This window comes from Protopterus annectens, chromosome 14.part0, assembly GCF_019279795.1.
Source record: "Protopterus annectens isolate FY-2018-M chromosome 14.part0, PAN1.0, whole genome shotgun sequence".
In the NCBI taxonomy this organism is placed as follows: Eukaryota; Metazoa; Chordata; order Ceratodontiformes; family Protopteridae; genus Protopterus; species Protopterus annectens.
Genome location: NC_056748.1, coordinates 1,019,172,309 through 1,019,187,308, shown reverse-complemented (window position 1 = coordinate 1,019,187,308; position 15,000 = coordinate 1,019,172,309).

Sequence of the window (15,000 nt, the reverse complement as noted above, 5' to 3'; positions counted from 1 at the left end):
AGGCAGAAAAGGGATTATTGTAGCCAGATCATATGGGGAAAAAATATGAGGTACAAATAAGTAGTGGAAAAGATAACCATGGGTAGTGGAGGAAGGGGTAGGATTTGAAGGGGGTGATAGAGTATCAATGCATGTGGTGCTACATCTAAAATTGACATAGTAGAGGAAGCAGGAGGGGCAGATAATGATAGTTATAATGTGAAGAATAAGGGGGATTGAAACATAAGTCCCTTCAGAAGTGAGAGGTGTGATGTACAGGACTGAGACCACAGTTTGTGTTTTGGGAGGGATGAGTCAGATGGCACAAAGTAGCCCTACCAAAGGAGGGAGGAATGAAAGGGGAGAAAGGAGGAATACAGGGTGGATCAACACTAAGGACCTCCTGAAACAAAAAGGTAATCATGGACTGACCAAGGTGACCTGAAGAATGGACTGAAATAGAGGAGGAGATGGACCATGATGCACCAAGAGTAGAGAAAAAGGAGAGGGGGAGTGCAGATGGACTCAGGCTCAGGCAGATGACAGAGACAGCACAAATCAAAAGTTATGTCTTAAAGACCACAGTGAGCTCAAACTCTACAATTTGGACTCGATATAGAAGTAGAGCATATTTATTGCATGGGTGGGCAAAGTACTGATGCTGCTTAACTATGTGCCATTTTTGTTTTTTGTTCTCTATATATGTTATCAGGTGAGTAGGAGAAATAAGAGGAAAGATGAGGAGGAGGAAGATGAAGTAAAAGACAAAGGGGATGAAAGGATGAAGGTGTTGTAAGGAATGCAGGTGTGAAGAAATGAAGGGTAAGAAGATGAATAGGCTGATTTGTCATCTGAAGACTGATGACTGAGGTAAGACTTTACTGCATTATGAATAGAAGGGATGGGAGACTCCATTATGAACACACTGACTCAAGGAGTGATCAAAGGGTACTGTGATATGGACAAAAGTATTTTATGATGTTTTCATTTGAAGTAACATTGGTCAGCCATTAATATAGTGAACAGGATAATTTCCAGGCCTATGTAATAGCTACATCCTTGAACATTATAAATTTTAGTAACTAGGTTCAGTAGTATATAGCGGACATTCTGATTTAAGAATTAGGAGTTGTGTGTGCTCAGCAGCTACTGGTAATTGTTATGTTTGCTTAAAAAAAAAATATATATATATATATATATATATATATATATATTTGCTTGCAGAGGGATGTCTGCTTTATTTTGATCTATGATTGCTTCACAAGTAGGCAAAACATGGCAAACAATATGTATTACTGAACATATAACTGTGCACAGTGCAAACTTTAGTTTTGAGTTCAAAAAGATGCTGTGATAGACTTTATGTTAAAATTAGGATTGTATACACTCAACCTAATTTCCTTATATGTTACAGTTTGTTTAAAGAGCATTTATTGTTCTATTCAGATGGGATCTAGAAGTTAAGTTAGAGCTTTCAGTAAGTGCTGGAGAATGTAAATAGTTATTAGGGATGAGAGGAGTCGCCCAAGCAATTGTGAGACATGGCATTACATTTAAATGTTTGAGTAATAAGCAAACTATAGATAAATAATTTATATCATCTGAAGCATAACAGTATTAAAAAAAATGCTTATAAAGTGTAAGATAAATGTGTTAGAGACAACAGTCTGAGTATATGGTGCTCTAAGACACAACAGTATACATTTGTGAGGCAGAAGTGTAAAAGTCTTGATTATGTAAGAATTTATGGCCATCATTAGTTGAGGAAAGAAACAAAAGTAAAGACTGGAGAGACTGAGGAGTAAAGACAGAGGTAGGTACCTAGGAGAAGGCTGGAAATGTATACCTGGGGAACAAATCCCAGATGGCTAATCAGGAAGGTGGCAGACATCAATGCTCACCTCTCTTGTTTGGAGGGAGATGCTTTTGTGGCTTGCTCAAAAGACCACTGGGATCCCTGAGCAGAGAGTAGCTTGGATGGGGAGAGAAGCTGGATGAAAAGGAGTTAGAATACAGGGGGTGAACAAAGTATTTCAGAGAGAACACATACTGAGCAGAACTAAAAAGAAAATGTTGGGCATAGTACGCTTACAGGAACTAAAGGTATTGAGAAGAGAGATGGGGAAGATACAAAAGAAAAGTTGTATGTTGGTGGAAGTGGACTAGATCCCTGAAAGAATCGGAAAATAACCCTAGTACAAAAAGTTGGAGTTGAAAGAATGGTATTATAGGAATGACTGGTAAACGTGTGGTATGTAGAAATGCATTCAAGGGAAAGTCGTGTGAATCCTATTATGTAACAAATGAAGATGAAGTAGAGGACATGACAGCCTGTGCAGTGGTAATGGAAAGGGCGAGACACAGAAGGCATGTAGCAATATGAAGAGAGAATTTCAATCTAGTGTTAGAACTGAACTTAGACTATATGGGAGACAGAATTCAATGTAATATGTCAGAGGAGTTTAAGGAAATGCATGGGTAGAAGTGCTAGATACATGAAGAGAAAATGGGGTGAAGCCGTTTGTATCACAAGAGATAATTGGCTAGGCTTACAATGGCCCGCAAGGGCAGTTAGCTTAGTACTTATCTATGAATCTATGAATCTATGTTACTGAAGAAGGATAGTGAAGGGTTGGATAAATGGAGCTGGATACCATGTAAGTGAAGTGGTACTGATCAGATTGTGTGGTCACAAAAGATGGCTAGAGAAGTGTTTTGGAGGAATAAATCTGAAATTAAAGACATAAGAGTTAAGGAGCGAGATGATATTAAATATGCATGGACAGCAGAAGCGATGGGATAAAGAGGACATCAAAGCAAATGGTAACAGGATAAGGCAGAGCAAACAGAAATGGAGCAACAACAGAAGCAAACAGACATTAAAGATGAAAATGAGGTGCAAACAGAAGAAAAGATGATGATCTTGTTGGACAGGACCAGAAAATGGCAGGAAGAGTTAGATGTGGTGGAAGAAGGACAAATCCAGGCAGACATGGAGCCGATGTGAGGTAAATGAAGAAATAATGGGGAAATAGATATGAACTTTTGGTGTACAAGATTAAAGATTCAAAGTAAATAGCAGGGGCAGCTGAAGTAGAGAGAAAGAGCGAGAGACTGAGAGATTGAGGATGGAGAGTTATGAGACATAAAGAGACAAGTGATAAATTTAGTAAAATGTATGGCAATTTTTACATAATAAGAGAATTAGGGGATAAGAAGTTTTATAAATTGTAAGGATAGGAATTAGTGGAAGAAAACAGAAAAAAGATGCACAAAGAGGTGAATGAGGGAGAAGTGGTAGTTGTGATTAGGCATATGAACAAAAGAAAAACTGGAGGAACAGATGGTTTGCCAATTGATTTTAATAAATTATTGTGATTGCACATTGGGGTGCACATAGTACATTTATTTAATCATACAGAGAAAGAGCAAGAATTGCTACAATGAATGTTGCAGGCAAAAACAGTGGTCTTTTATAAAGGCAAAGATGGAAGGAAAGACTTGGCAAACTACAGACTGATTGCTGTATGCAATAGTGATAATAAAATGATGGCTAGCATATTCATAGGTAGGCTACATATGTTGGCACAAAGGCAAGCAGGAGAGACACAAGTGAATTTTATGAAGGGTACAGCATCCCCAGAACTTTGAAGATTGTGCTTACATTTTATGAGTTTATAAAAGGGACTGAGGTTGTGCTTATGGTCATTCAGAAAGCATTTGATTAAGTTTGATTTAGGGCTTCTCTTTGAAGCAAGAATTAAATGAAGCAAGGGCTTTATGGAGTTTTAGAGCATTATATACGAAATCAGATGATCAAATCAGTGTTAATGGAGGTTTGTCAAATATGGCGAGCCTCTCTGCACCACCTTAATAATGCCTGCTAGCCACAAACCTAACCCTGTCACAAGCCTACAACTTATTTTGAAAAAGAAAAAAGCTGTAGCACTATCAATATACAATACAGGCTGAGACACACAAATGTACCAACACACAAGCTAAAAACAAAATCTAACTCTTTTCCTAACCTCCAAATTAAAAAGTTAAATCTATGCCCTTACCTATCCCTAACACTTAAACAAGCACACACACACACACACACACACACACACACACACACACACACACACACACACACACACACACACACACACACAAAATATATACCCTTACCTATCACTTGCCCTAACCTTAATCCCAAACACATGCACAAACATTCCCACAATACCCAAGTCCTGCATGCCTTTGTCAGTAAAACAGACATTCAGAATTCTGTATGTTCAGCACTACAATCCCCTGAAGTTATCAAATAAACGTATGTTTGGAAAACTGCAGGGGAACCACAGGCACACACACATAAGGGTTTACTTATGACACTGAAAACACCCAACTGTCAGTGACAATAAAGTCGACCACAAAAAGATGACAATGAAAACATCAGCAGATCTCTACTCATGCATGGAGAAAATCCTCACTGCATACAAATGAAAACTTTAAAAAAGAAATACAGAAACATCATTTTTTTCGGGGGGGCAAGAACTCACATCCCTTGCAAATTACATATATATATATATATATATATATATATATATATATATACATACTAACTCTGAGACTGCACCATTCCCAGGGAAGGGACATATTCCCCAACCCTGGAAACTGTCAATCTCTCATGTCTGTTAATCATCTGCTTTCTTGATCAAATTGTTTTGACCAAACAGATGTTAGCATTCAGGAGTTTCGACCAAAGAAACAACTCCTATATATATATATATATATATATATATATATATATATATATATATATATATATATATATTGATATATATCTAGTATAGATATGGAGTGGTGTAGAACCAACGTCAAATGATGCAAGAAATACAGATAAAGGTGTACAATAAAGAATTAAAGGAGTGATGAAAAGTGGAATATAATGAGAAAAGAAGAAAGGAAGAAGATAGCACTAACAGCAGGATGTTATAAAAGAAAATTATAAAAGTATGGAAAGGAGGGAATATGAGTAATATTAACAAAGAATTGTCAGGATAGTGGACAATGTAAGCACTGATAAGGAACCATGGTGAAAATCTTAAAAGAAAAATCAGATGCTATGGCTGATGAAGGCAGAAGAGAGTAAGGAGGATGACAGGAAAAAAAAGCCAACAAGATAAGTGCTATAATATGAGAGGGAGAAGGTTTTATGGTACTTCTGAGATATAAAAATTATGTTTATGTAAAACATGCATTGTTATAAGTGGATGTTGTATTGTGTTAAGAAAAGTACATTTCAGTTTTATTACATAATATTGACATAGGCAAAGGACTCATACCTGTTAACCTCTTAGCAAAAGAAATCTGCACAAACCCTCAAATAATGGGGGACAAAGGCCCAAAATAGGGACAGAATTTAAATATTCTTATAAACTTAGAAAGTTAATAGACTCACAGGATTTATGTTAGCATGCATTACTATAAAAGGTATGAAGTCCGAAACTGAAATATATGTAATTATTTACTGACTTTAATCCTCAGTGACTTGCCAGAAAATCACAAATTTTATGAGGAACAGACCAAAATATGAGTCAAAAATAAGGACTGCAAAGCATTTAGAGACATCAAGATATTATATTTCAATTCTTTGTCAAGCATGTGATTTCAATAAAAATAATTTAAAGAAAAAACTACATTCAGAACAATCTCTTTGAAGACAATTTCTGTTATTTCAAAGGTCTATCTTCTTTTTTGATTTGTGGTCCATGAGTTCTTAGAATTGTGTGGATAAGATACCTTTCCAAATTACTTCAAGTACAGATCATACATCAGCAAATTACATATTAAATTATCACACCTAGGTACTGGAATGGAGTTTCAGAAACCATATAAGTGTATTTATATTTATCATTACTGACAACTATTCTGGTACGTCTAACAGTAGCAGCATATAACACTTCTTACCACTTCAACCTAAACAAACCTTCCCCTTCCCACTCCACCTCTAATAGCTACCCCCTAACACCTAAATCAGTAAACATCCCCATATGTAGCTCCATCTTCAATATCACAACTCTACACCATACACAATTTGCCCTTCACCCTCAACAAAACACACCTAGCATCGTTCAGATATATGATAAACACATTGTCAGATTTTTGAAAACTTTAGTTAACATAGCATCCAAGCTAACTCTCAATAGGGACATACACCCAAACCCTGGCCCAAGCTATGAACCGTACAGCTGATCCTCATAAAATGACATACAAACTCAATCTATTCAATCTACAATCATTCTTCCTAGGGACAAGTCTTATATTCTACTATTAAATATTAATAAAATAAGTGTCAACAACAAAATCCATGAGCAGCAAGCTAATTTCTCCCTATACTCCCCTACTATTGTACTCCTCAAGGAAACATGGATAAAACCTACCACCTTCAGCAATGAAATACTATCACCAGGATGTAATATCATACGTACAGACAGAATTAATAGAACAGGAGGAGACATCTCCCTAGTCTTTAAAAGCCACCTCTCTATAGAAACATTAGATGAAAAAAAAACTCTGAACCTTAATAATGCTGAAATAGTATTTGCTAAACTAAACATTAACCCAAAGAAACGTATATACATAATATGTGTAGATCAATATGTATGTACACTTTTAAGAAGCTTTCTAGGGGCTGGCACAAGTCTATAAATACTGAGCACGTGCAAGCCTGACTGCCATTTTGTAGTAAGCTGTTGAGATGTAAGCATGTATGTCTGTGTGGTCTGTCAGTTAATCAGTTTCTTTATATTTTGCACTGCTGCTATCCATTCTGTTGTGTTTCTTTGTAATAAAGCATGTAAACAAACTACCCTGCCTGTTCTTCTTTAATGGGAAACAAGACGAGTGACATGGTGTCAGAAGTGAAATCCAGAAATTCAGATTCCAGACTAAGAAGGCACTCAGTTAAAGGTGGAGGAATATAGAGGAGTGAATCATCCTCACTGCACATTTAACAGGTCAGAAACATATTTCTGGTATCAAAGCTTACTTAAATTATTTCTTATTGGCAAAATACAAAACAAAGCACTTCAAACACTCAAAATGAATTTCTAGTTAAATGAAATGTCCGGAACTGCGACATATTGATAAAAATATTCAAATAACTACAGAAAATGTTTGAAATAAAGTCCAAATCATATAAAATAAGGAAAATGACCGCATTTTTTGAAGTAGCTTATAACACGCACTTTTTTCACATTAAAGCTATTCAAGATAATAAAAGTATACAGAGAGTTCACAAGTTTGTACAGTATTACAGTACAGTTATTTCGCCAAATACAGCCATTTCAAAGCATATTTCACAAAGTACAGTATTTTGAAGAGTTTATTGTCCATTTGAATGTTATTACAAGTACTAGCTGTGTGTACATGTTCATACATAATTACAAGGGCCATTTTCAGTGTGTTTGGGCATAATTTGTTGGCATGGCTGACAGATTTCAAAAACCAGTTCCACTTTTAAACGTTTGAGCAAGAGCATGATATTTTCATGCAAGCTGCATTTTCTGATAAAGATGACCATACAAAGGCATTTTTATACTTAATTTAGTTGGTTCAGAAGCCATAAAAAGAGAGCATTCATTTGTGTATGCACCTGCAGTATTTGCAGAGGAGGGGAAAAACCATCATATAGTGGTACTGGCTGAGTCAAGGGAAGACCCAGAGTGCTTAAAACGTAAATTTAGAGAAATGTCTAATCATCAAATGAATATTACAATGGAAAGTCACTTACGTTACACAAAAGATCAAAAGCCAGGAGAAACTTTTGCAGCATATATAACTGACTTGAGAAACAAAGCCAAAATGTGCAGATTTGGAGATTTAAGGGATGAGTTGATAAATTACAGACTTGTGTGTGGTATTAAATGTGATGCTGTGAGAAAGATTTTGCTTTGCGACAGTGATTTAACTTTGAATAAGTCCATTGAGATTTGTCAGATATATGAGCTTACAGGAAAGCACACAAATATGCTTACAAATGAGAAATGTATGAGTCCAGTATCTTCTAGTGCTCACATTGATAGTATGCAGCACGTGGTTAAAAGAAACAGGCCCAAGCACATGGCAGCAACTGTAAACCCTGCAACAGTCACAGGGAAACCCTGTACTTTTCTAACAAATTCCAGAGTACACACAGTCTCAGTGAAGCATGAGTGAGTCAGCAAATGCAAAGCATGTACCCTCACCTAGTTTCATAGTCAACTGTCAAAATTGTGGTGCAAACTATGAGCCTGAAAGAGAAAAGTGCTTAGCTTTTGGTTAATAATGAAACAAATACGATAAGTGGAATAATTTCGAAAAGTTTTGCAAATCAAACAAGGGGCATTCTTTTATTGAAAGAGAACATTCAAAGAGACAAGTTTATCAATTAGAAAGCTGTGACCTTACTTTTTATGTTGATGGTGTATCTGTGCTTAATGAAACAGTCAGTGTTGTAGATTTATGGGCAATGAATGAAGTATTTTGTACTGCTCGGATAAATAGAAGACCCATAGAGCTCAAAGATGACACAAGTTCTAAATGCAATGTTATGTCAGCAGAAACATTTGCTAGAGTGTGTGCTGGTGAGAAGCTTGATTTGGCAAAGTGTGCGAAGCTTGTTCCTTATGGCAGTGAAGAAATTCAAACCGAAGGTTCAGTATGCTTTCATGTTACTCTGCTGGGAACAGCTATGACTTCCAATTTTAAGTGGTCAAAAGACCTGTCCAGTCATTATTAGGCCCTAGAGACAGTTTGAAAATGGGACTAATTTCATTTAACAAGGAAGTCCACCATGTTGGCTTGAAAGACCACTTTTCTAATTTCACCCAGTCTATTTTTTTCTACCTATGCTGATCTTTTCAAAGACAAACTAGGCAAATTCCCAGTTGTGTACTCCATGAGGTTAGACCCTGAAGTCAGTCCAGTTGTCAGGCCAGCCTAGAAGGTTCTAATACCTATGCAGAACAGAGTCAAAGCTGAGCTAGATAAAATGGTGCAGCAAGGTGTAATTTGTCCAGTTGAAGAACCAACTGAATGGGTATCCTCCATGGTCGTTGCTCAGAAGAAAAGCTCAGATGATATCAGAATATGTACTGATCCAAGAGATTTGAACAAAGCACTGAAAATACCTCATCATCCAATGTGTATAGTCAAAGAAGTCACTGCTCTTATGTCAAATGCCACTGTTTTTTTTTCTGTGTTAGTTGCAAAGAGTTCATTTTAGCAAATTTTACTTGACTGGAAATCTTCATTGCTAATTGCTTTCAGTACTCCATTTGGCAGGTACAGATTTTTTAAAATGCCATTTGGGATAAATTCTGCTAGTGAAGTCTTCCAGCGTGCAGCAGAACAAATGTTTTTTGGTTACCCATGCACTATTATAGTAGATGATATTCTAGTAGGAGGTAACAGTGAAGCTGAGCATGACAGAAACCTCAAGAAAGTTCTGGAAAGAACACTTGAGGTGAATGTAAGCTGAATCTTCAGAAGTGCAAGTTCAGGCTATGAGAAGTTACTTATGTCGGTCATTTATTTACCAGTTCAGGCATACAACCAGATCCTTCATAGCAAACAGCAATTCTTGAGATGCCAGCTCCAGACAATGTTCAAGCCCTACAACATTTTCTTGGCATGGTTAACTACCTAGGCAAGTTAATTCCAGACTTGAGCCAACTTTCAGCACTTCTTAGAGAGCTAACATACAAAGATGTATCTTGGTCATGGTTAGAACAACATCAGACAGCATTTGATGTCCTGAAACAGAAACAAGTAACTTTTTCTTGTGATGCTTCGAAATTTGGTCTTGGTGCAGTCATTCTTCAAGAGGGTAGACCAGTAGCCTATGCATCCAGAACTCTAACCCAAACTGAAATTCAGTATGCACAGATAGAGAAAGAACTATTGGCAATTGTGTTTGCATGTTCAAAGTTCCATGATTATATTTATGGTAGACCTATCAAGACTGAAACATCACCAACCTCTAGTCACTATTTTGAAAAGGCCTATGCATACAGCTCCTTCCAGATTGCAACGCATGATCCTCAAATTTCAAAAGCATAATTTCAGTCTTGTCTACATGAAAGACAAACTTCTTTATCTTGCTGATACTTTATCCAGATCACCAGAAGTACCACAGAACAGCATGAAAATGAGAAACTTGATTTTGAAGTCATGAGAGTGAGAAAGTTTTTTTCCACATGTCTGGATGAGCTTAGAAGTCATACAGCCAGAGATCCAGATCTTCAGAAGCTCAACCACTTTATTAGTCAAGGATGGCCATCAAAGCAATCTTGTTTGCCAGTAGACCTGCAACCTTATTTTCCTTACATAGATGAGATTTTGTTTGACAATAGCGTCATCATGAAAAGTCCAAAAGTGATTATTTCAAAATCTTTACAACAAGAGTATATTACTATTTTGTATCATGGCCACCCAGGAACTGATTCCACCAAAAGAAGGGAGATAGGACTTGTATTTTGACATTCTATGTCACAGGATATTAAGAGATTACTTTTATTTTGTTCTGTATGTAATAGTACTAAGCCACATTACAGAAAGAACCAGTTCAACTAAACCAGATTCCTGAACTACCTTGGTCAACAGGAGCTAAAGACATTTTTGAATGGAATGGTCAACATTACTTGGTATTAGTAGACTGTTATTCAAATTGGTTCAAGGAGATTGACCTACTTCCTAACCTAGCATCCAGTACTGTCATTACTACAAAGAAACATCATTTGCAGTCCATGGTAGTCTGCACAAAGTTAAACTAGATAAGATTAACTATTATCAAAACCTCCAAGAAAATATATTCACAACCCCCAACAATTCTGGTCAGCTGTAAACTCTATACTGCTATCAGGGAAATCTGCTACCCCAATTCCAGCTATAACCAATAACCTAGCAGATATCCCCACCCAGTTTAACAAATACTTCAACGAAACTGTGAAGACCCTTGCAGAAACCTTAATCAAAAGTAGCAACAATGACTCCCCCTCCCCACCCAAGTCACCACAAGCACCTATGACAACAACCCCCACTTATGCCTAAACCCAGTCCATTCAACTCCATTTTGAAACTCATCTGCAAACTGAAACCAACCTCCCTGGCACTGACAACTTATCAGCTGAATATCTACAAATAGTTGCAAAAGCCATAGCTCATCCAGTTGCAATTCTAATAAACAGATCAATATCGGAGTGTAAAGTACCTGCTTCGTGGAAAATCTCCCACATCATACCACTGCACAAAGGAGGCAATTCCACAGAATTAAACAACTATAGACCTATAGCTATTTTATCATCCCTATCAAAATACTAGAAAGAGTCACACACACACACAGCTAATGAGCTACCTTCTAAAAAAACAACCTTTTATCCAACTATTAGCATGGATTTAGAAACTACCATAGTACCATTACTGCTCTTATGTCCTTTACCAACACAATCAACAATCATAGAAATATGGGTCACCTAGTCTCAGCCATTTTTCTAGACCTGTCCAAAGCTTTTGATATGGTCAACCATAGTAAACGCCTCACTACACTATCCAACCTAAATATGAGCACCCCCTCTATCTCTTGGTTTAAAAATTACCTATCAGGGCATCTACAAGTAGTATTATGGCAGAACCAACTATCCCCTCTACTACCAATATCCTTAGGAGTCCCTCAAGGTGCTATACTTGGCTCATTACTTTTCTCTCTATTTACTAACCAACTCTCCACCGCCACACCCAATGCCTCTGTAGTTCAATATGTAGATGACACCACCCTTACAAGTGTAGCCCACTCATTACATACCCTCTGTTCAATAACCCAATAATGCTTCTCCCTAGCTGAGACCTGGTTCAACAATTCCCAACTTATCTTAAATCAAAATAAAACAAAAATTCTCATCTTTGCACCTGGTAAATCTCCTCCATGTGACTTTACCATGATGTCCATGAATAATACCAAGATCACCCCCACCTCCCATACCAAACTTTTGGGAGTAGAAATAGACAATAACCTCCGATTTTATATACATATAGCCCAAACTATGAAAAAGTGCACAAAAAACTTGGACTCCTCTATCAAAACAAAGCATATCTGACTAAACATACTAAATCTACCATAGACAGGACACATTTACTGTCCTCCTTCCTCTATGTTACCCTGATACTGACTTACCTTCGTAAGATCGACCTAAACAAGCTAGAAACATGTTACAACAAAACTGCTATATTTGCTACAGAAACCCCTTATAGGACCCACCACTGTGGTGCACTCAAACAGCTAAATTGGCTAGAACTTCCTCACCTATTAAAACTCAACTAATTACTACTGGCACACAAGCTACAACCCAACTAAAATCCCAGCACTCCAGACACTAATTACACCTTATTTGACAACACAAACCCTAAGATCAACAACCCCAAAACCACCTACAAATCACCAAACACAATAATGAAGCCTGGAAATCCCTCTTTGGCATTTCCATCTCAAAAGCATGAAATAACCTACCTTGCCACCTGACTTCCAATACCTCCACCACACAATTCAAAAAACTCCTCGTGGCTCACTTTATGAAGGTCTGGTTATGCTCCTGTAACCCCACAGGATAAACAATTAATCGACAATTTGTCACCACCCCAAAAATAATACACCCACTACTAACTAACCCTTATGTTCATACTAACTTGCCACAACAGCATTAATTCATCACTAATAACCCCATTTATACCTGACTGTTAACTGTTTTTTAAACAACGTTGCTCAATGTAGGGGCTGTATTCCATCTACTACCTAACATAAAACAGGTCTCTCTATCTCATAGTACCCTTTTTATGTACTCCTGTACTCTACAGTATTACAATGTATTATTCCAATGTATTTTTATCTTTAATCTTCTCATCTTATATTTTTAGTGTATAATTTACATCATCATTTCATGTTCTCTGGTCATCTCTTTCTATTCTATGTACTATTTGCATTTTATGAGATGTGCATTGATGTGATTTTTATGTAATATTAATGTGAAACACTATCCCCCAGGATTCATGAAGCCCGGCTCAAGAACGGCGTTAGCCTTGCACCGACCGTGCGGCGTACAGATGGCGCAGCAGCACCACATGCATATTAATGAAGGTGCACTGCCGCAATGGCCACGTGTATAGGAAACGTGCGCGAGTGCAGGGGGCGTGTCTAAGCTCTGCACAGAGGCATGAACATGTCGGTTGCATACGTGCAACCTAAAATGCTGACTAGTACAGCCTGCCTCTAATAGTAATCACTCCTGTCAGTGTCCATGGATACTGAAATGTATGCAAAGCATACAAGACAGTTTTGCGAACACCAAAATAAAAAGTAAACACAAAGGCACATAGCTGAATATTGAGTCCCCATCCCTCGAAGAAATGACATTTAAAACCCCATGCCCATATTCCATTGTAGTGTTGATAGTTATACCAAGTTGAAGCAAAACGCAGTGTGTTAGCGTGACGCCGCCATTTGCTAAGCCTAGCCCAATGGTTAGGGTTACCACCTGTCCCACATTGTGAGGGACAGTTCCCCTCTGGGAAGTTGTGTCCATACCAAAACCATTATAAATGTTAAATGTCCGGCGATTGTAGGACATAATTATGTCCCATATTTTATGTAATAGCCCCATACAATACTTATTTTCGTATGTAAAATACCTAAATGTTACAAGAAAAAGAATAAGCAACTAAACGAAACAGAATAAGCAACTAAACTGCTACAACAATAAGCTTACATTTAGGCATAAAACTAAAGTGCTATCCTTTGTACTGACTGTGGGTATGTGTTGGCCTGTAAAATCTGATGTGTGTCCAGAAAATGTCCCATTTTGGTCATATGAAAAGGTGGCAACCCTACCAATGGTCGGAGCATTCACTCAATATCTGCCCATTCGGGTCCAAGTCGTCCTTGTCAGGATGGCGCAAAGATGAACGGGTATTACCCGGGTCTACCTACCATGTCATGAAAGATAAGTATTTGCGTGTACCTATGTGCGTGAAGTACAGCATGTGGAAGATCAAAAATGCTAGGGTAGTCCTCACAACCATATTGGTGCCAGAGTTATGTAGTGTACGCAATGTGTTCTGTTGACTGTGCCATTGGCCATCAACCAGAGAAGGGATGGATGGTGTGTGTGGAATATGGGGGTGGGGGTGACGGGTAATCTAATAATTCACCAAGGGGAGACTGGGTTGGATGCACAATAGGTGAACTGGAGGTGTACAAGGGAGCAGTGGGTGAATCAGAAAGAAAACCAAAGAACAAACATTCACATCCACAATACAACCTGACAGGCCATACTGTAGAACACAATCCCAGAAACATATGAACATTAAAATGTGCGATACACACGTACAGAAACGTTACCGGCACATACCCACATAATGGTCTGGCCTGAACTGAGCCATCCAACCCCAACACACCTGGATATATAATTGAAAACCCATCATCCCCTCCACAGCACACCACCCCCCTTCCTGAACATCCACCAAAACCACCCATACTCAGGCCGCTAGCTTGGCGCAGCCATATTTGCACATAGTGACCCCTACTCATATCTAGTCTCACCCTAGGCAGTCTCAGGATTGCAAACTATGTATCCCTTGCATGTATAACCCTACCTCATTTTCGTAAAGCCAAAAGAATCGAGGTCATTGGTCCCCACAATTTTTGGATATTCCTCATGGGATAAGTATCTGTTCTAAACATTAGACTTGGTGTCACGACACGATGTCCAGTCCTGTAGACATCTGGACACAAGTTGTATGAGCAGTAGTTGTCCACAAGCCTGCTCAGCCTCCAGCCGGTCCTGCAGAACCTACAACCCGGGATTAAACACCTGACTGTGATGCACATCTCCCCATGTGCATTATCGGGAATATATACCTTACACATTCGCATAGTGGCAGTCAGATATAGGGTGATTAAGGCACTTTAAAGCAGACGTAAGTAGGGTTACCACCTGTTCCACT